Source organism: Schistocerca americana, chromosome 11 (assembly GCF_021461395.2).
Source record: "Schistocerca americana isolate TAMUIC-IGC-003095 chromosome 11, iqSchAmer2.1, whole genome shotgun sequence".
NCBI classification, from domain to species: Eukaryota; Metazoa; Arthropoda; class Insecta; order Orthoptera; family Acrididae; genus Schistocerca; species Schistocerca americana.
In genome coordinates this window covers 192,162,157-192,182,297 of record NC_060129.1, presented here as the reverse complement: position 1 = coordinate 192,182,297, position 20,141 = coordinate 192,162,157, and the positions used below count along the sequence as shown (strand labels likewise).

The following is a 20,141-nucleotide window of genomic DNA, read 5'->3' as shown; positions in this document are numbered from 1 at the left end:
GGGACGTGGTGGCGAACCTAGAAAATCTGAGAAGGGAAATTTAAAGGCTCAATCTAGATATAGTGTAGTTCAGTGAAGTGGAATGGAAAGAACACAAGGATTTCTGGTCACACTGGGTAATATCAACAGCAGCAGAGAATGGTATCACGGGAGTAGGATTCGTTATGAATAGGAAGGTAGGGCAGAGGGTGTGTTACTGTGAACAGTTCAGTGACGGGGTTGTTCATATCGGAATCAAAAGCAAATCAACACTGAAAACGATAGTTCAGGTATACCTTCTGACGTCGCAAGCTGGAGATTAAGAGAGAGAAATTACGTGAAGATGTTGAAAAGGTAATACAATCCATAAAGGGAGATGAAAATCTAATACCCATGGAGGACTGGAATGCAGTTGTAGGGGAAGGAGCAGAAGAAATGGTTACAGGAGAATATGGACTTGGGACAAGGAACGAGAGAGCAGAAAGACTAATTGTATTCTGTAATAAATTTCAGCTAGTACTACCGGATACTCTGTTCAAGTATCACAAGAGGAGAAGGTGTACTTGGAAAAGGCCGGGTGGTACGGGAAGATTTCAGTTAGATTACATCGTGGTCAGACAGACATTCCGAAATCATATAATGGATTGTAGCATGTAGCCAGGAGGAGATACAGACTCAGATCACAATCTACTAGTGATGAAGAGTAGGCTGAAGTTCAGAACTTCAGTCAGGAAGAATCAATACGCAAAGAAGTGGGATATGGAAGTACTAAGGAATGACGAGATACGTTTGAAGTTCTCTAAGCCTATAGATACAGCAATAAGCAATGGGCATCTCTAAAAAAAGGCAATCTCAGAAGTTGAAAAGAAAAAAATAGGTACAAAGAAGGTAATTGCGAAGAAACCATGGGCAACAGACGATATACTTCAGTTGATCGACAAAAGAAGGAAGTATAAAAATGTTCAGGGAAATTGAGAAATACAGAAATGCAAGTCGCTACGGAATGAAAAAAATAGGAGGTGCAGAGAAGGTAAGACGAAATGGCTGCATGAAGAATGTGAAGAAACCGAAAAAGAAATAATTGTCAGAAGGACTGCCTCAGCATATAGGAAAGTCAAAACAACCTTCGATGAAATTAAAAGCACGGGTAGTAACATGAAGAGTGCAACGATAATTCCACTGTTAAATGCAGAGGTTAGAGCTGATACGTGGAAAGAGCACATTGAAAGCTTCTGTGAGGGGGAGGATTTGTCTGGTGTGATAGAAGAAGAAACAGGAGTCGATTTAGAAGAGGTGGGAGATCCAATATTAGAATCAGAATTTATGAGAGCTCTGGAGGACTTACTATCAAATACGGCAGAAGGAATAGATAAAATTCTATCATAATTTCCAAAATCATGAGGGGAAGTGGCAACAAAACGACTATTCACGTTGATGTGTAGAATGTATGAGCCACGCGACATACCATCTGCCTTTCGGAAAAATATCATCCACACAATTACGAAGATTACAAGAACCGACAAATGCGAGAATTACCGCACAATCATGCACCTAAGTTGCTGACAAGAATAATGTACAGAAGAATGGAAAAGAAAATTGAGGATATTCTAGATACCGATCAGTTTGGCCTCAGAAATGGTGAAGACGCCCAAGAGACAATTCTGACGTTGATAACGGAAGCAAGACTAAAGAAAAATCAAGATACGTTCAAAGGATTTGTTGACCTGGAAAAAGGAGTTCGACAATGTAGAATGGAGCAAGGTGTTTCAAATTCTGAGAAAAATAGGGGTAAGCTACAGGTAGAGACGGGTAATTCAGAACATATACAAGAGCCAAGAGCGAATAATAAGAGTGGACGACCAAGAACGAGAAGCTCGGGTTAAACATGGTCTAAGACAGGGATGTAGTCTTTCGCCCCTACTGTTCAATCTGTACATCGAAGAAACAAGATAGAAATAAAAGAAAGGTTCAGGAGTGGAATTAAAATTCAAGGTGAAAGGATATCAATGATACGATTCGCTGATGACATTGCTATCCTGAGTGAAAGTGAAGAAGAATTACATGATCTGCTGACTGGAATGAACAGTCTAATGACTACAGAGTATGGATTGAGAGTAAATTGAAGAAAGACGAAAGAAGTGAGGAGTAGCAGAAATGAGAACAGCAAGAAACTTAACATCATGATTGATGGTAATTAAGTAGATAAAGTTAAGGAATTCTGCTACATAGGCAGCAAAACAGCCAATGAAGGACGGAGCAAAAAGGGCATGAAAAGCAGACTACTGGCGAAAAGGGCATTCTTGGCCAAGAGAAGTGTACTAGTATTAAATGTAGGCCTTAATTTGAGGAAGAAATTTCTGAAAGTGTATGTTTGGAGCCTGTATTGTATGGTAGTGAAACATGGACCGTGGTAAAACCGCAACAGAAAACAATCGAAGCATTTGAGATGTGGCGCTACATACGAATGTTGAAACGCAGGTGGACTGATGAGATAAGGAATGAGGGGTTCTGTGCAGATCGGAGAGGAAGGAAATGTGTGGAATACACTGACAAGAAGAAAGGACATGGTGATAGGACATCGGTTAAGACATCAGCGAATAACTTCCATGGTACTAGAGGGAGTGTAGAGGGTAAAAACTGTAGAGGAAGACAGAGGTTGGAATACATCCATCAAATAATTGAGGATGTAGGTTGCAAGTGCTACTCTGAGATGAAGAGGTTAGCAGAGGAGAGGAATTCTTGGTGGGCCGCATCAAACCAGTCAGGAGACTGATGACTAAAAAAAAAAAGAATGTATCCAGTGAAGCCTACCAGTTGAGGATTACATGTAGCCAGTTGGTACCATTGGGCCTTCTGACGCTTGTTAGTTTCCAGCGAACATGGGGAACTTATCGACTGGATTACTGGATATGAAGATAACTGCCTTGACATCACTTTCCTAAAGCAGTGCTACAAACTCTTGAAACAACCCAAAAGTTTTTTTGAAGATTAAAAGATTTCTGAGTGCAGTCAAGTTTAAATGTTTATTGATAATTAAGTAGCTCTTAGTAGCTCGTTGAGTAGGATAAATGGACTGTAGCCATAAATTTACTGGTTTGAGTCACCACTAGTAGCATGCATTTGTACTTTTTCAAATTGCATATTAACAAATGGAAATTACTCAGTTTGGTATCAGGAAGAGGAGAATTTTATTCTATGGACACGTAAAGAGACTGAGTAAAAGGATAAAACCTATAATTGATAACTGTTTTGACAGAAATCCACAAATACCAGTGTCATTGAACATAAAAGTTTGAACAGAAGTGATGGAAATAGAAATAACGGAGGAAGAAACCAGAAAACAGAAAAGTTCAGAGAAAGAGTAAATATTTCTTGAGTTTCCAAGAGGAAACAAAAAAAAGATAAGCACAGTATGGACAGAGGACAGAAGAGAAGAACATGGGGAAAATATGAAGAACTACTAGAAAGAAGAAAAGGAGAAAAGAAAAGAAGGCCATAGTTATTTCATGTAGTAAACAACATATTATTTTTAATTACTATTCGCATGAAAATGCTAATGTTTACTATAAATTAATAATTGATACAAAAATGTGAATCTTAAAATGGAAAATCAGTTTGTCTTTATTTCTAGAGCTTGAGAGTATAATTAATGTTTATGTTTTTGATTTAAAAAGAAGGCAGTTCACATGTATGTATCAAATTTCTATTTATTTTCGTACGGCCAGTAATTAAAAATTTAAAATGTTGTTTTCATTAAGAAAATTTTGATACCATATTTGCTAGTTAACATTTCCATTTGTCCACAAACACGGAATTTAAAAAAGCTACCGAAGAGTTAACTGAAAATCAACAAAACTTCTATATTTAACTGTGCATGGAAACCTTATAATCTTTAATGCCGATGTTTTGGAGTTTTTTTTTTTTTTTAAGAATCGTGTAGTAGTCATCAAGGAAACTGATATCCGAGCAGTGACGTCGATATGCTATAGCTATGACGATTATCGCAGAGGGCCAGCCTGTGAAGACCCCTTCTTAGTTGGAAACCAGTGTGTTTATTTGTAAATGACTACTGTGGTAACCAACTAAGTAAGGTTTGTGTCCAAAGTGCAGTGCCAGTGTGTGGGAAGATCTGCTTACATCATCATCATCATCATCATCATTATTACTGTTATCTTACAGTTGCTGCTGCAACCATTCCCTTCTATTTTGTGCAGTCCTTGTCAATTGTAATTAATACTGGCACATTGCTACTTCCAATAGGTATTCGATTATTTTGTGTGCCTCCCCTTCGTCCTGAAATTTTTCCTTTCAACATGCCTGTTAAGCACTTAGTGTCTAAATAAATGTAAAAAAACGTTTTCCTCTTTTGGATGGTTGCCATGATGTTTCACTGGTCATTGATCCCTTTCTTAACATCTACATTTTATTTTCTTTCTGTTCACCTGGTCAGCGTTAGTAACTGAGTTCAGTAGCTTCTCAGCACTTCCTTTTGGTCTTTGCCATACAGGAGCACACTCCAGCCAGACGTCTTGACAAACTATTTTTTTATTTTTTGTGATACTTGAACTTCTCCCAGTGTAGCTCATGACCAGGTTGTTCACATGTCTGTGTCCTAGGGGCGCAATATTTCAGCAAGCAACGGCATTACCATCGTGAGGTGTGTTGAAGAACTGGCTACCTAGGAGTTGGCTTAGGGCCTTTATTTCCTCCCCCCCCCCAAAATCCGAGCCGCTGCTAAGCCCACGGTCTACATCCAGGAGTGGGTGTGTGGCCAGATTGTCCTCTGTGCCTCCCTCCTACTCTGTCCACGGTTCACACCCCGGGACATATACTACTGTAGTTTGCACTCTTGCTCCAACAGGCCTCAAAGTCAGAGTGTTGTGGCACATGTCCTTTCTCTCCCTAATCAGACTAAGTAGCCACTGAAACTTCCTGGCAGATTAAAACTGTGTGCCCGACCGAGACTCGAACTCGGGACCTTTGTCTTTCGCATGCAAGTGCTCTACCATCTGAGCTACCCAAGCATGACTCACGCCCGGTCCTCACAGCTTTACTTCTGCCAGTATCTCAGTTCGCAGGAGAGCTTCTGTAAAGTTTGGAAGGTAGGAGACGAGATACTGGCAGAAGTAAAACTGTGAGGACCGGGCGTGAGACTTGTTTCGGTAGCTCAGATGGTAGAGCACTTGCCCACGAAAGGCAAAGGTCCCGAGCTCGAGTCTCGGTCGGGCACACAGTTTTAATCTGCCAGGAAGTTTCATATCAGCGCACACTCCGCTGCAGAGTGAAAATCTCGTTCTGGTAAGTAGCCACTATCCCAACTGACCAGCCGTTACCGTACTCGAATCTTGATAGATTCTTTAATGACACTCTCCCAGAAGTTATGGGTCATTTCGATGAGGGAGCCCCGGAATCAACCCAATTGAAGTCTTCTTCTTTTTTTTCTGGCATGTTGACGATACCTTCGTCATATGGCCACATGGTAGAGATAAACTGAATTATTTTGCCATACATCTCAATTCTCTATATTAGAACACCAGTTTTAACATGGAAGAAGATGTCTTGGTAAAAAACAAGAGTGGACGGCACTTTGGGCCACAGCGTACTTTCCAAAAGGCGAACAACCTATACCTACATTCAGACAGCTGCCACCACCCAGAGCAGGGGAATGGGATGCTCAAAATATTGCTACATAGAGCTCACACTCTCTCGGACTTGAGCATTGGAGAACAGTTTTCTGGAAGAGCTGATGTACAGAGTGGCAAATTCGGAGAGCCTCGTGTTTTGCACCAATTGTACTACCGGCAGAAACAGAAGAGGAACCAGGCGATGTGGCGCAGCGGGTACCACACTGGACTCGCATTCGGGAGGACGACGGTTCAATCCCGCGTCCGGCAATCCTGATTTAGGTTTTCCATGATCTCCCTGAATCGCTCCAGGCAAATGCTGGGATGGTTCCTTCGAAAGAGCATGGGCAATTTCCATCCCCATGCTTCCCTAATCCGATGAACCTCGCTGTCTGGTCTCCACCCCAAAAACAACCCAACCAACCCCAGAAGACGAACCTTCCAGAACAATAAAATGAATTTCCAGAAACACCGAGTGAAGACTGTTTCACGACCACCGCCTAAAACACGGGGAGTGCTTGGTAATGTGAAGGACGACCTTGGACTGTGCCAGATCAGTGGTCTGTCAGATACAGTAACAAAGTGGCATGACATACGTATGTCAGATGGTAAGTGATACCAAAAATTGCTGCCGTGGACACTAAGACACAATGTACTGAAGAATCCTAGGAACTCAGCAGTCACACAATGGAATCACGCAGAATGGATTACGATCATACTAAGGTTCTGACACAGAGTTCAGGCAGCTGGGACTGTGCCATTAACACTAGGAGTTTCTGCCATTCCTAAAATGGCGGAAAGGTGTCATTTTGACCCCACATAAAATATTTTCATATTTGAATTAAGAAAGTACTTTTTTTAGTTTTTGTTAATTCATACTTTATTTCTAGTAATCACAACAACTATTTACCATTGTAAATAATAATTGTTTCCAGGGCTCTCGGGTGTCCATCCAGGTGTCCATTCGGATGCGATCGTTGAAGTCCCATGATATTTCGGCGAATAACCTTTCCTCCACCATCAGGTGGTTCTGTTGGACATAAATAACACCGACAATGAGCAGACAGACCATTCCATCAGAACCACCTGATGATGGCGGAAAGGTTATTCACTGGAATATCGTTGTACTTCAACGATTGCATCCAGCTGGTCACCCAAGAGCCCTGGAAACAACACATATGCTGGAAAAGCCTCCGATCACATATAAATAATCATTACTAATTTATCTGAACAACAATGTATCATACAAATTTATTGTAGCTACTGCTAACAAGTTTCTTAACTATAAATTTTACTTTATTAACTATTCATACAACCTTCTACGCACATTTAGTATACTTGGTCCATTTTACTCTCACATGTGTTTTACGAACAGCTCTGTATTACTTTTCACTCAAGTCATTTTAAGCTGCTAGACGCACTTAGCACAGGTAATATTTGTTTTACGAGCACATTTTCCGCACACAGCTTTGTGGCACTTTACACAATTTTCGCTGCTCTTGTTGCCTTTTCAGAGGCCGATTTGGCACTTCCTCCGCTTTCTATGTGATTTCAGACCCATATCCTTTGTCTGACGTTCTTGCTCTTTCGTTCCCTTGAGTTCATTTGCTAGATGAAGTATGAACTTATTTCTTTCGATTATCTTGTTCGTTACTATGTTACAGATGGCCCATGCATTTATTGCCGCCATGTCCAGTATGTTGTAGAAGACATGCGTTCCCCATATCCTACATCCAACCTTCGTAGTATATATACCGGTAATTTGATCAACTTCATCCACCCTGTACTTTCTTGTATTGTAGAATGTTACAGTTTCAGGTTTTTTCTTTCCTTCCTTGCTTATTGCTTCTTCAGCATGCAGCGCACTCAGAAGAATGACATTTTTATTCTTTTTTCCTTGGTACAGTCTGTGTTACCACTATTGTGCAGTATTGGTGTGGAGTGTATTTCAGCATTCAGCTTCCTTACTTCATCACGAGTTTCACAGCGGACCTTGTTCGTCATACCAACTAATGAAGTTTTCTTTTCTTTGAGTTTTTTAGCAAGTTGAAGAGATGCAAAGAAGTTGTCTGTGGTCATATTTCTTCCTTGATTTATAAATGGCTCTGTGAGACGCTGAACAACGTACTCTCCAAGTGGTTGTTTCTCTCTATGCCTGTTCTCTTTTCCGAGGTATGGGAAAGCATTGCATGTATGCTTTAACGTTACATCAACAGCCAACCAGAATTTGAGACCATATTTGTCTGGTTTGTTGGACACGTACTGAGTAAACCTGCATCTTTCTTTGCTCGGTAACAGTTGCTCGTCAATGGTGATATTTTATCCAGGGCAGTAAGCACAAATACTGTTTTCAATCAACTTTCCCAAAATTTCAAATACAAGAGCGATTTTTTGGCTGCCAGGCATTCACCACGGGTTGATTTTTCATCAAGACGTAGAAATCTGAGAAGCTCCTGAAATCTGTCCCACTGAATAATGTCCTTAATAAAGTAGACCCCCAATAAAGCGGCCAGAGATCACCGACAGACATACCTCTTGTGCACAAACACCCCGAACATACATGATGGCTACCAGTTTCTCCAGTTCCGCCCGTGACACAGTCCAGTCATTGTTTTTAGTACTTTTCGAGCATTTGATTCTGTGTATTTCTTCAGGAGACGTAGCATTGCTTCATCAAAAATAAGACGGTAGGCACTGATGACACAGCAGTCTACTCATTGGCAACCATAAGCAGTGGGACCTCCTGTCTCCTTCAGAACATTCACAGCTGACCGCCTTGCAGAAGATGAATAATTTCCAATCTCCCGCATGGTTCCATCACCTGCAATCATCTTTTTAGACGCTTCCAGCTGTACCTGCAGTGGTGAAAGAGGTGATGACTGACGTAATCAGTATCTGAATCCTCTTCCACTAATCGCTCCTCCTTCACAATGTCTTCATCTTCACTTGTGTCAGGTATCATCATCTTCATCAGTGAAGTCAATTTCCAATTCAACTTTGTACTATTCTAGGACGTGTAACACTTCTTCATCAGAAATTCCACACTGGCGACAGATGTTTGGAAACGTGTTTCACGCACAAAGACTGCCTGAGTGACACAACATAAGCTGTGGCAGACTGGAAAGTACACGTGCCAAGTTGCAACAATGAGGAGCAACTGCTCTGCGTTACTGCTCACTGTTGACACTCTACTGTTGGATAATTTACTTATACTCAGAAGAGAAATTACAGTATACAGGGTGTTACAAAAAGGTACGGCCAAACTTTCAGGAAACATTCCTCACACACAAATAAAGAAAAGATGTTATGTGGACATGTGTACGGAAACGCTTAATTTCCTTGTTAGAGCTCATTTTAGTTTCGTCAGTATGTACTGTACTTCCTCGATTCACCGCCAGTTGGCCCAACTGAAGGAAGGTAATGTTGACTTCGGTGCTTGTGTTCACATGCGACTCATTGCCCTACAGTACTAACATCGAGCACATCAGTACGTAGCATCAACAGGTTAGTGTTCATCACGAACGTGGTTTTGCAGTCAGTGCAATGTTTACAAATGCGGAGTTGGCAGATGCCCATCTGATGTATGGATTAGCACGGGGCAATAGCCGTGGCGCGGTACGTTTGTATCGGGACAGATTTCCGGAACGAAGGTGTCCCGAAAGGAAGACGTTCGAAGCAATTGATCGGCTTCTTAGGGAGCACGGAACATTCCAGCCTATGACTCGCGACTGGGGAAGACCTAGAACGACGAGGACACCTGCAATGGACGAGGCAATTCTTCGTGCAGTTGACGATAACCCAAATATGAGAAGTTGCTGCTGTACAAGGTAACGTTGACCACGTCACCGTATGGAGAGTGCTACGGGAGAACCAGTTCTTTCCGTACCGTGTACAGCGTGTGCAGGCACTATCAGCAGCTGATTGGCCTCCACGAGTACACTTCTGCGAATGGTTCATCCAACAATGTGTCAATCCTCATTTCAGTGCAAATGTTCTCTTTACGGATGAGGCTTCATTCCGACGTGATCAAATTGTAAATTTTCACAATCAACGTGTGTGGGCTGACGAGAATCCGGACGCAGTTGTGCAATCACGTCATCAACACAGATTTTCTGTGAACGTTTGGGCAGGCATTGTTGGTGATGTCTCGATTGGGCCCCATGTTCTTCCACCTACGCTCAATGGAGCACGTTATCATGATTTCATACGGGATACTCTACCTGTGCTGCTAGAACAGGTGCCTTTACAAGTACGACACAACATGTGGTTCATGCGCGATGGAGCTCCTGCACATTTCAGTCGAAGTGTTCGTACGCTTCTCAACAACAGGTTCGGTGACTGATGGATTGGTAGAGGCGGACCAATTCCGTGGCCTCCACGCTCTCCTGACCTCAACCCTCTTGACTTTCATTTATGGGGGCATTTGAAAGCTCTTGTCTACGCAACCCCGGTACCAAATGTAGAGACTCTTCGTGCTCGTATTGTGGACGGCTGTGATACAATACGCCATTCTCCAGGGCTGCATCAGCGCATCAGGGATTCCATGCGACGGAGGGTGGACGCACGTATCCTCGCTAACGGAGGACATTTTGAACATTTCCTGTAACAAAGTGTTTGAAGTCACGCTGGTACGTTCTGTTGCTGTGTGTATCCATTCAATGATTAATGTGATTTGAAGAGAAGTAATAAAATGAGCTCTAACATGGAAAGTAAGCGTTTCCGGACACATGTCCTCATAACATATTTTCTTTCTTTGCGTGTGAGGAATGTTTCCCGAAAGTTTGGCCGTACCTTTTTGTAACACCCTGTAGTGAACGAAATGGCGCAGAAAATTAAAATATTTTGTAAATACTAAGACCTCTTCAGAAAGAGAAGAAAAAATTAGGAAAAGTCATATAATTTCATTAACAAAGTAAATTAATCGGGTATGACAGTGAACGAAAAACATATGACAGGGGTCATTTACACTCCTTCCACCATTCTACACTCCTGGAAATGGAAAAAAGAACACATTGACACCGGTGTGTCAGACCCACCATACTTGCTCCGGACACTGCGAGAGGGCTGTACAAGCAATGATCACACGCACGGCACAGCGGACACACCAGGAACCGCGGTGTTGGCCGTCGAATGGCGCTAGCTGCGCAGCATTTGTGTACCACCGCCGTCAGTGTCAGCCAGTTTGCCGTGGCATACGGAGCTCCATCGCAGTCTTTATCACTGGTAGCATGCCGCGACAGTGTGGACGTGAACCGTATGTGCAGTTGACGGACTTTGAGTGAGGCCGTATAGTGGGCATGCGGGAGGCCAGGTGGACGTACCGCCGAATTGCTCAACACGTGGGGCGTGAGGTCTCCACAGTACATCGATGTTGTCGCCAGTGTTCGGCGGAAGGTGCACGTGCCCGTCGACCTGGGACCGGACCGCAGCGACGCACGGATGCACGCCAAGACCGTAGGATCCTACGCAGTGCCGTAGGGGACTGCACCGCCACTTCCCAGCAAATTAGGGACACTGTTGCTCCTGGGGTATCGGCGAGGACCATTCGCAACCGTCTCCATGAATCTGGGCTACGGTCTCGCACACCGTTAGGCCGTCTTCCGCTCACGCCCCAACATCGTGCAGCCCGCCTCCAGTGGTGTCGCGACAGGCGTGAATGGAGGGACGAATGGAGACGTGTCGTCTTCAGCGATGAGAGTCGCTTCTGCCTTGGTGCCAATGATGGTCGTATGCGTGTTTGGCGCCGTGCAGGTGAGCGCCACAATCAGGACTGCATACGACCGAGGCACACAGGGCCAACACCCGGCATCATGGTGTGGGGAGCGATCTCCTACACTGGCCGTACACCACTGGTGATCGTCGAGGGGACACTGAATAGTGCACGGTACATCCAAACCGTCATCGAACCCATCGTTCTACCATTCCTAGACCGGCAAGGGAACTTGCTGTTCCAACAGGACAATGCACGTCCGCATGTATCCCGTGCCACCCAACGTGCTCTAGAAGGTGTACGTCAACTACCCTGGCCAGCAAGATCTCCGGATCTGTCCCCCATTGAGCATGTTTGGGACTGGATGAAGCGTCGTCTCACGCGGTCTGCACGTCCAGCACGAACGCTGGTCCAACTGAGGCGCCAGGTGGAAATGGCATGGCAAGCCGTTCCACAGGACTACATCCAGCATCTCTACGATCGTCTCCATGGGAGAATAGCAGCCTGCATTGCTGCGAAAGGTGGATATACACTGTACTAGTGCCGACATTGTGTATGCTCTGTTGCCTGTGTCTATGTGCCTGTGGTTCTGTCAATGTGATCATGTGATGTATCTGACCCCAGGAATGTGTCAATAAAGTTTCCCCCTCCTGGGACAATGAATTCACGATGTTCTTATTTCAATTTCCAGGAGTGTAGTTACTGAGAATTTTTCCTGTTGCATGGCCATGGCCTATGGAACTCTTCAATCCCCGACGTTTCGTCCAAGGCTATGCTGGACAGCTTCAGAGGTGTTCCTGCTTGTGGTGAGCACCTACGAAGATGTCCAATGCAGCCTTGGACGAAAAGTCAGGGATTGAAGAGTTCCATGGACCACGGCCATACAGCCCAGAAAATTCTCAGCAGCTAAAACATCCGGTCGTGAAAGCCTTCATTGTGTCACCGTTCTAGTTATACCAACAGTCGACTAAGGCAACAACTGATCGATCACTATCGTGGCTACATCCTTTGTAGGGCCTGTGAACCTGCATGTAGTCTGATTAAGAAGAGGAAGGATATTTTGCACAGTGAATTCTATATCTACATCTACACTCCACTAGCCAGCAGGCGGTGCGTGGCGGAGGGCACTATTCGCGCCATATTTTCCCTCCTCTGTTCCACTGTCTGAACGCCTCAGTACGAGCTCTAATTTCTCTCATCTTTGAATGGTGATCATTGCGCAATATGAAAGGTGGTGGCAATAATATATGCTCTACATTCTCCGCGCTTAGCGCGTCGTCTATCTGCAAGTGTGTCCGACTTCAAACTTTCTATGAGATTTGTAATGCTCTCGCAATGGCTACATGTACCAGTCACGAATCTTGCCACTCTTCTCTGGACCTTCTGAATCACTTGAATCAGTCCCAACTGGTAAGGCTCCCGTACAGACGAACAATAGTCTAAGACTGGACGAACTAAAGTATTGTAAGCAATTTCCTTTGCTGAAGGACTGCGTCGCTTCAGGATTCTACCAATAAACCGCAATCTAGAATTCGCCTTATCCATTACTTGTGTAATCTGATCGTTCCATTTGAGATCATTTCGAATAGTCACACCCAGATACTTGACGGATGTTACCGCTTCCAAAGACTGGGCATTTGTTTTGTAGTCGCACATTAACGGGGATATTCGCTTTCTTATACACAGTAGGTTACAATTACTAATACTGAGAGATAACTGCCAGTCATTACACCACGCATTTATTTTCCGGAAATTCTCATTTCTTTGTGCACAACTTTTGTGTGACACTACTTTCCTGTAGACTACAGCATCATTGGCAAACAGTCTAATGCCGCTGTCAATACCATCAACCAGATCGTTTATGTAGTAATTGACGGAAAGTGATTGAGTAATATCGAACTGATTTCTGGCGTTCCCCAAGGTAGTGTTATAGGCCCTTTGCTGTTCCTTATTTATATACACGATTTTGGAGACAATCTGAGCAGCTGTCTTACGTTGTTTGTTGATGACGCTGTCGGTTATCGACTAATAAAGTCATCAGAAGATTAAAAAAAAATTGCAAAACGATTTACAAAAGATGTCTGAATGGTGCGAAAATTGGCAGTTGACCCTAAATAACGAAAAGTGTGAGGTGATCCACTTGAATGCTAAAAGGAACTCGTTAAACTTCGTTTACATCATAAATCAGTCTAATCTAAAAGCCGTAAATTCATCTAAATACCTAGGTATTACAATTACGAACAACTTAAATTGGAAGAAACACGTAGTAAATGTCGTGGGGAAGGCTAACCAAAGACTGAGTTTTATTGGCAGGATACTTAGAAAATGTAACAGACCTACTAAGGAGACTGCCTACACTACGCTTGTCCGCCCTCTTTTAGAATACTGCTGCGCAGTGTGGGATCCTTACCAGACAGGACTGACGGAGCACATCGAAAAAGTTCAAAGAAAGACGGCACGTTTTGTATTATCGCGAAATATGGGAGAGAGAGTGGCAGAAATGGTACAGGATTTTGGCTGGACATCATTAAAAGAAAGGCGTTTTTCGTTGCGACGGAATCTTCTCACGAAATTCCAATCACCAACTTTCTCCTCCGAATGCGAAAATATTTTGTTGAGACCGACCTACATAGGGAGCAACGATCACCACGATAAAATAGGGGAAACCAGAGCTCGTACGGAAAGATTTAGGTGTTCGTTCTTTCAGCGCGCTATACTAGATTGGAATAATAGAGAATTGTGAAGGTGGTTCGATGAACCCTCTGCCAGGCACTTAAATGTGATTTGCAGAGTATCCTTGTAGCTGTAGATGTATGTAAATCGTAAAAAGCAGCGGACCTGTTTCACTGCCCTGGGGCACACCTGAAGTTACGCTTGTTTCTGTTGAAGTCTCCCCATTCAGGACGACATTGACTGGGACCAGGTGGAAGAACAATGGAGATGTCGCCAGCTGGTGAGTGTGGAGGTGAACTGCAGACAGAGCGATGAGAGGGAGAGAGAGGGGGGGCGAGGGGGAGCGGGGCAGATGCTTGCCACACACCTGCTCCTGGGCATGGTCTGTGAATTTAACAGAGGGAGTTGGGAGGTGATGAAAGCTCTACACAGCTACTGGGAAGTCTACTCATCAGTCTGAAGATGGCAAGACGGCTGCTTGCTAGGATATTGTGCCTTATGGACAGTTCACCCATGAACTATTTTGTCTGCTTTTTTCTTTTTATTTCCGTACTAAACTATAAAATTAGCAACATTTTCTGCATGGACTGCTTCTAAACATACGAGGCCATACTAAAAAGTAATGCCTCCGAGTCGTTTACTCTGTTCACGATACCTATTGAGGTATTACGGAGTCATGCATATTACTTGATTGGCTTTGCCCCTTTGCTTACGCAACTTGTAACCTTTTGCCGCTAGAGGGCGCAGAATTGTAGCATGTGACACAGCAGTGCGTAACGTACCTATGTCGGTGTGTGAGAAATAATGGGCTACAGTCGAGTTTCTAGCCACAGAGGAACGTGCCTCCATTTGAAATCCACAGAAGAATGAAAGCTGGGTGTACGGTAATGATTTTGTCGACATCAGTAATGCACTACATGGGGGTTGTTTCTGTTCGAAATTAAGAAAGCAGGGCCCGGAGGAGAATGATCACGTATGTCACGCGTGTGACAGCGCTCACCGGCGACACAAAAGTTCAAGACCGTGCTATCAGCAGGCAAAGTCAAGTTCACAGTGTTCTGGGATGTTCATGGCATGGTGTGTTTATAATCAGTGCCAAAAGGAACCCGGAGTGGCCGAGCGGTTCTAGGCACTACAGTCTGGAGCCGCACGACCGCTACGGTCGCAGGTTCGAATCCTGCCTCGGGCATGGATGTATGTGATGTCCTTAGGTTAGATAGGTTTAAGTAGTTCTAAGTTCTAGGGGACTGATTACCTCAGAAGTTAAGTCCCATAGTGCTCAGAGCCATTTTTGAACCTAAAGGACCATCACAAAGTCTGCAAGCTACTGTGAGACCCTCAGAAAAGTGAGAGCACGCATTCGAACAGTCAGTCCGCATGTGGAGTATCCTCTCTTTCAGCATGACAACACCACGCCTCACACAAGCGCTGCGGCATTTGCAACAACCAACGCCTTGGGTTCACTGACATCCATCGTCCTCCGTGCACTCCCCACTTGGGCGCATGAGATTTACATCTGTTCCCAGAAGTTAAAGAACACCTTCGAATTCTTCAGTTTGATAGTGGTCATGCGATGCAAGCAGAGGTGAGGTAGTGGCTCTGTCAACAAAGTAAAACATTCTACAGTGACGGCATCAACAAACTGGTATCCCACAGGCAGAAATGTGTTCGTTGCCGAGGCGACTAAGTTGGGAAATAAATATGCAGACATAGAAATGAGCGTTTGGCGTCATTGGCCGGGAGACCCCTTACGGGGCCGGTCTTATTACACTCGACGCCACATTGGGCGACCTGCGCGCCGGGAAGATAACAGAAAAACGGTTCAAATGGCTATGAACACTATGGGACTTAATTTCTGAGGTCATCAGTCCCCTAGAACTTAGAACTACTTAAACCCAACTAACCTAAGGACATCACACACATCCATGCCCGAGGCAGGATTCGAACCTGCGACCGAGCGGTCGCGCGCTTCCAGACTGTAGCGCCTAGAACCGCTCGACCACCACGGCCGGCTGAAGACGACACAACGACCAGTCCCTGAGCTGAGAAAAATCCCCGACCCAGCTGGCGATCGAACCCGGGCCCCTTAGGACGGCAGTCCGCCATGCTGACCATTCAACTATTGGGGCGGACGATATGTAGACATGAAAAATAATGTATGTTTATCGCGAATCTCTTGCCCAATGTAAAGTCCCGAGCGAGTGGAAAAATGCGCAGGTGACGCCTGTATATAAGAAGGGTAGGAGGATGGATCCTCAAAATTACAGACCAATATCCTTAACATCGGTTTGTTGCAGGATTCTCGAACATATTCTCAGTTCGAATATAATGAATTTCCTTGAGACAGAGAAGTTGCTGTCCATGCATCAGCACGGCTTTAGAAAGCGTCGCTCCTGCGAATCAGGATGCCATATTCCTTGACTTCCGGAAAGCGTTTGACTCGGTGCCCCACTGCAGACTCCTAACTAAGGAACGAGCATATGGGATTGGTTCCCAAGTCTGTGAGTGGCTCGAAGACTTCTTAAGTAATAGAACCCAGTACGTTGTCCTCGATGGTGAGTGTTCATCGGAGGTAAGAGTATCGTCTGGAGTGCCCCAGGGAAGTGTGGTAGGTCCGCTGTTGTTTTCTGTCTACATAAATGATCTTTTGGATAGTGTGGATAGCAATGTGCGGCTGTTTGCTGATGATGCTGTGGTGTACGGGAAGGTGTCGTCGTTGAGTGACTGTAGGAGGATACGAGATGACTTGGACAGGATTTGTGATTGGTGTAAAGAATGGCAGCTAACTCTAAATATAGATATATGTAAATTAATGCAGATGAGTAGGAAAAAGAATCCCATAATGTTTGAATACTCCATTAGTAGTGTAGCGTTTGACACAGTCACGTCGATTAAATATTTGGGCGTAACGCTGCAGAGCAATATGAAGTGGGACAAGCATGTAATGGCAGTTGTGGGGAAGGCGGATAGTCGTCTTCAGTTCATTGGTAGAATTTTGGAAAGATGAGGTTCATGTGTAAAGGAGACCGCTTATAGAACACTAATACGACCTATTCTTGAGTACTGCTCGAGCGTTTGGGATCTCTATCAGGTCGGATTGAAGGAGGACATAGAAGCAATTCAGAGGCGGGCGGCTAGATTTGTAGGTTTGATCACCACGCGAGTGTTACGGAAATGCTTCAGGTACTTGGGTGGGAGTCTGTAGAGAAAAGGAGGCGTTCTTTTCGTGAATCGCTACTGAGAAAATTTAGAGAACCAGCATTTGAGGCTGACTGCAGTACAATTTTACTGCCGCCAACTTACATTTCGCGGAAAGACTACAAAGACAAGATAAGAGAGATTAGAGCTCGTACAGAGGCATATAGGCAGTCATTTTTCGCTCGTTCTGTTTGGGAGTGGAACAGGGAGAGAAGATGCTAGTTGTGGTACGAGGTACGCTCCGCCACGCACTGTATGGTGGATTGCGGAGTGTGTATGTAGATGTAGATGTAGAATAATGTTCGTTTTATTTAGAATGCTTTAAGGGTTTGTGCATAAAAGTTTGGAGGCATTTCTTTTCAACACACGCTGTCGTTTATTCACGATCCCAGTTTTTGCCTATTGCGTCATTTTCAGATGACACCTCACTTGGCAGTGCCTCTATCCATAATTGTTCCTATTAAGAGGACGCTTGTTCTTGTCTTAACCATGTTTACCTAGTCCGTATTCATAATGAGGCAGGAGTTTTCCTTATCTATGTACAAGAATGTTGCATTTTACTAATTACTGCTTAAACTAACATCATCTCCACAGTTAAATTTCCCCATGTGTCCACTAGGTGTGACACATGAATTTTCAAATGTCAGATCTGGTGGACGCGCAGTGAAAATTAAGTGTCCTGTCAAAAACCGTCGTTAACAAGAATCTACTTTTTTCCAAATTATTCACAGAAGCTGCCTTCCCCACAAATTGATTCTGTGTAGTTTTCATCCAGTGAACCAATCATGCAGGTGACTCCTAATTAATTCACAAAGCATTCCTACAAAGTACTGGTTTCGTTTATAGTAGAATGTCACTTATATTTATGTCTTTTGTCGTGGTCGGGGGAATATTAACAATTCTCGCTTCACTACAGATTAATTTAACTCTAGGTTCTTGAAGCATGTAGGTTGTCAGGAACCTATATTACTAAACAGGTAATTCGGCTCATCTCACAGGACTTCAGTTGCAGGTTGCCTATTTAACGCCTTCCAGGGGCAACAAAAAATGGATTTTCAGTACTTCATATATTTCACACAATTATTGATCGAAATTAAAAAATTAAAGTGGTGTCATAATCTACTCATTAAGAGGAATAATCTTATGTCGAACATGAAACACAAGATAAGTATTAATGTTAGAAATTGCATATTTGTCTTGAGGCAAATTGTATATTTGTCCTGTTGCAAATCATCCAGAATATATTCATGCAGTATTTGAGAACCAGACGCCTTAGTGTCTTCCAACAAGCTTTACACATAATGTGAAACCTTTACGAAACTGCTTCTCGCTTACCCCCCAACACAAAAAATGAAAGGAAAAAGGTATATTGCTTACTACATTTCCGTTATTTGTGCAGTAAGACTCAAGCATTAGGTATGACATATTAATTTAATTTTATCCGTATTTTGCAGCTGCTAACGTGACTGTATTCCATACACTGGGAGTATGAATTAAAAAACGCCTTCAGCCACCAATTTTCTTGTTACATTAAATAAATGATCATTTCGGACCCTGTGGGTCCATAATCAGCTGTAACTTGTCTTCATACATGATTTAGTTTTGCACTTGAATGAGGTGAAATGCATATTCCTGCCGGCCGTGGTGGTCTAGCGGTTCTAGGCGCTCAGTCCGAAACCGCGCGACTGCTACGGTCGCAGGTTCGAATCCTGCCTCGGGCATGGATGTGTGTGATGTCCTTAGGTTAGTTAGGTTTGAGTAGTTCTAAGTTCTAGGGGACTGATGACCACAGATGTTAAGTCCCATAGTGCTCAGAGCGATTTGAACCATTTTTTTTGCATTCCTGTCATGAAATATAACAGCACTTCATAGCATTTTCTTTCTTCTTATACTCAGATCATACTTCTGACTTCATCCACATTATCTCACATGTTAATTTAGTACTGTTCACGACTACCTGCATTCGCAACACATTTTTCAGATGGTGTCCACATATATCACTGATTGTGCCTGTGAAATTAAATATTCGTATGATGTGTGATGCCATAAACACGGAAATGTGTGAAAAATCAGTTTTTCTTAAAACAGAGTTCAAGTGAGTCACACTTTTCTCTTCAGTATTTGAAAATGAGAGCATTTGACGACTTCCAACAAACTTTGAACATAATTTCAAATCTTTTCTAAACTTTTTCAGTATATTATGTGCGAATAATCCAAACCCAACGAAACCAACATAAGTAGGGTCTTGTATCTTCAACCATAAAAGTTTTATATGCTTAATGTCAAATATTTCACACATTAATTGATTTATAAAGCTGTTTTATATATGGAAGACTCCTTAAAGAATTTGGAGTTAGTTCCTAGTGCACAGTAATTAAAATAAATATACATCACATTTTCTTTAGTCTTCATTCCATATTGAACATCCATATGTAATATTTTGAATTAAAATAATTGAGACTAGATAACATTACACATGAGAGTCAGGTTAAGAAAATCTGATATATGTGGGCTCATGCACCCATACATCATCAAATCATAATATTATGCACAGATCAGCAGATATGATGTCATAAACAGGGCTTGATAATGAGGGCATATGGTGACTACCAACAAACTTTGAACATAATTTCCATTTTTTTCTGAACTTTTTCATGACATTATGGGCGAATAATCCAAAACCAATATAAGTAGGGCTTTTTATCTTCAACCAGAAAGGTAATATATATATATATATATATATATATATATATATATATATATATGTGTGTGTGTGTGTGTGTGTGTGTGTGTGTGTGTGTGTGTGTGTGGGTCTATATGAGCATATATATATATATATATATATATATATAGAATGGCAGTTATAATTCTGTAAAATATTATTGACACAACTGAATAAACGTATCTACAAACATTTGAGTACTAACTTTGACTTACAGAAAAGTATTGGCAAGTTT

General features: G+C 43.1%; 1 protein-coding gene across 1 annotated transcript in view; it reads left to right on the top strand.

The window, feature by feature from the left end:
- The window catches only part of LOC124553646 (sodium/potassium/calcium exchanger 3), a 218,171-nt gene that overhangs the window by 194,911 nt on the left and 3,119 nt on the right, over positions 1 to 20,141 (top strand). The gene's annotated exons all lie outside the window — the stretch shown is intronic.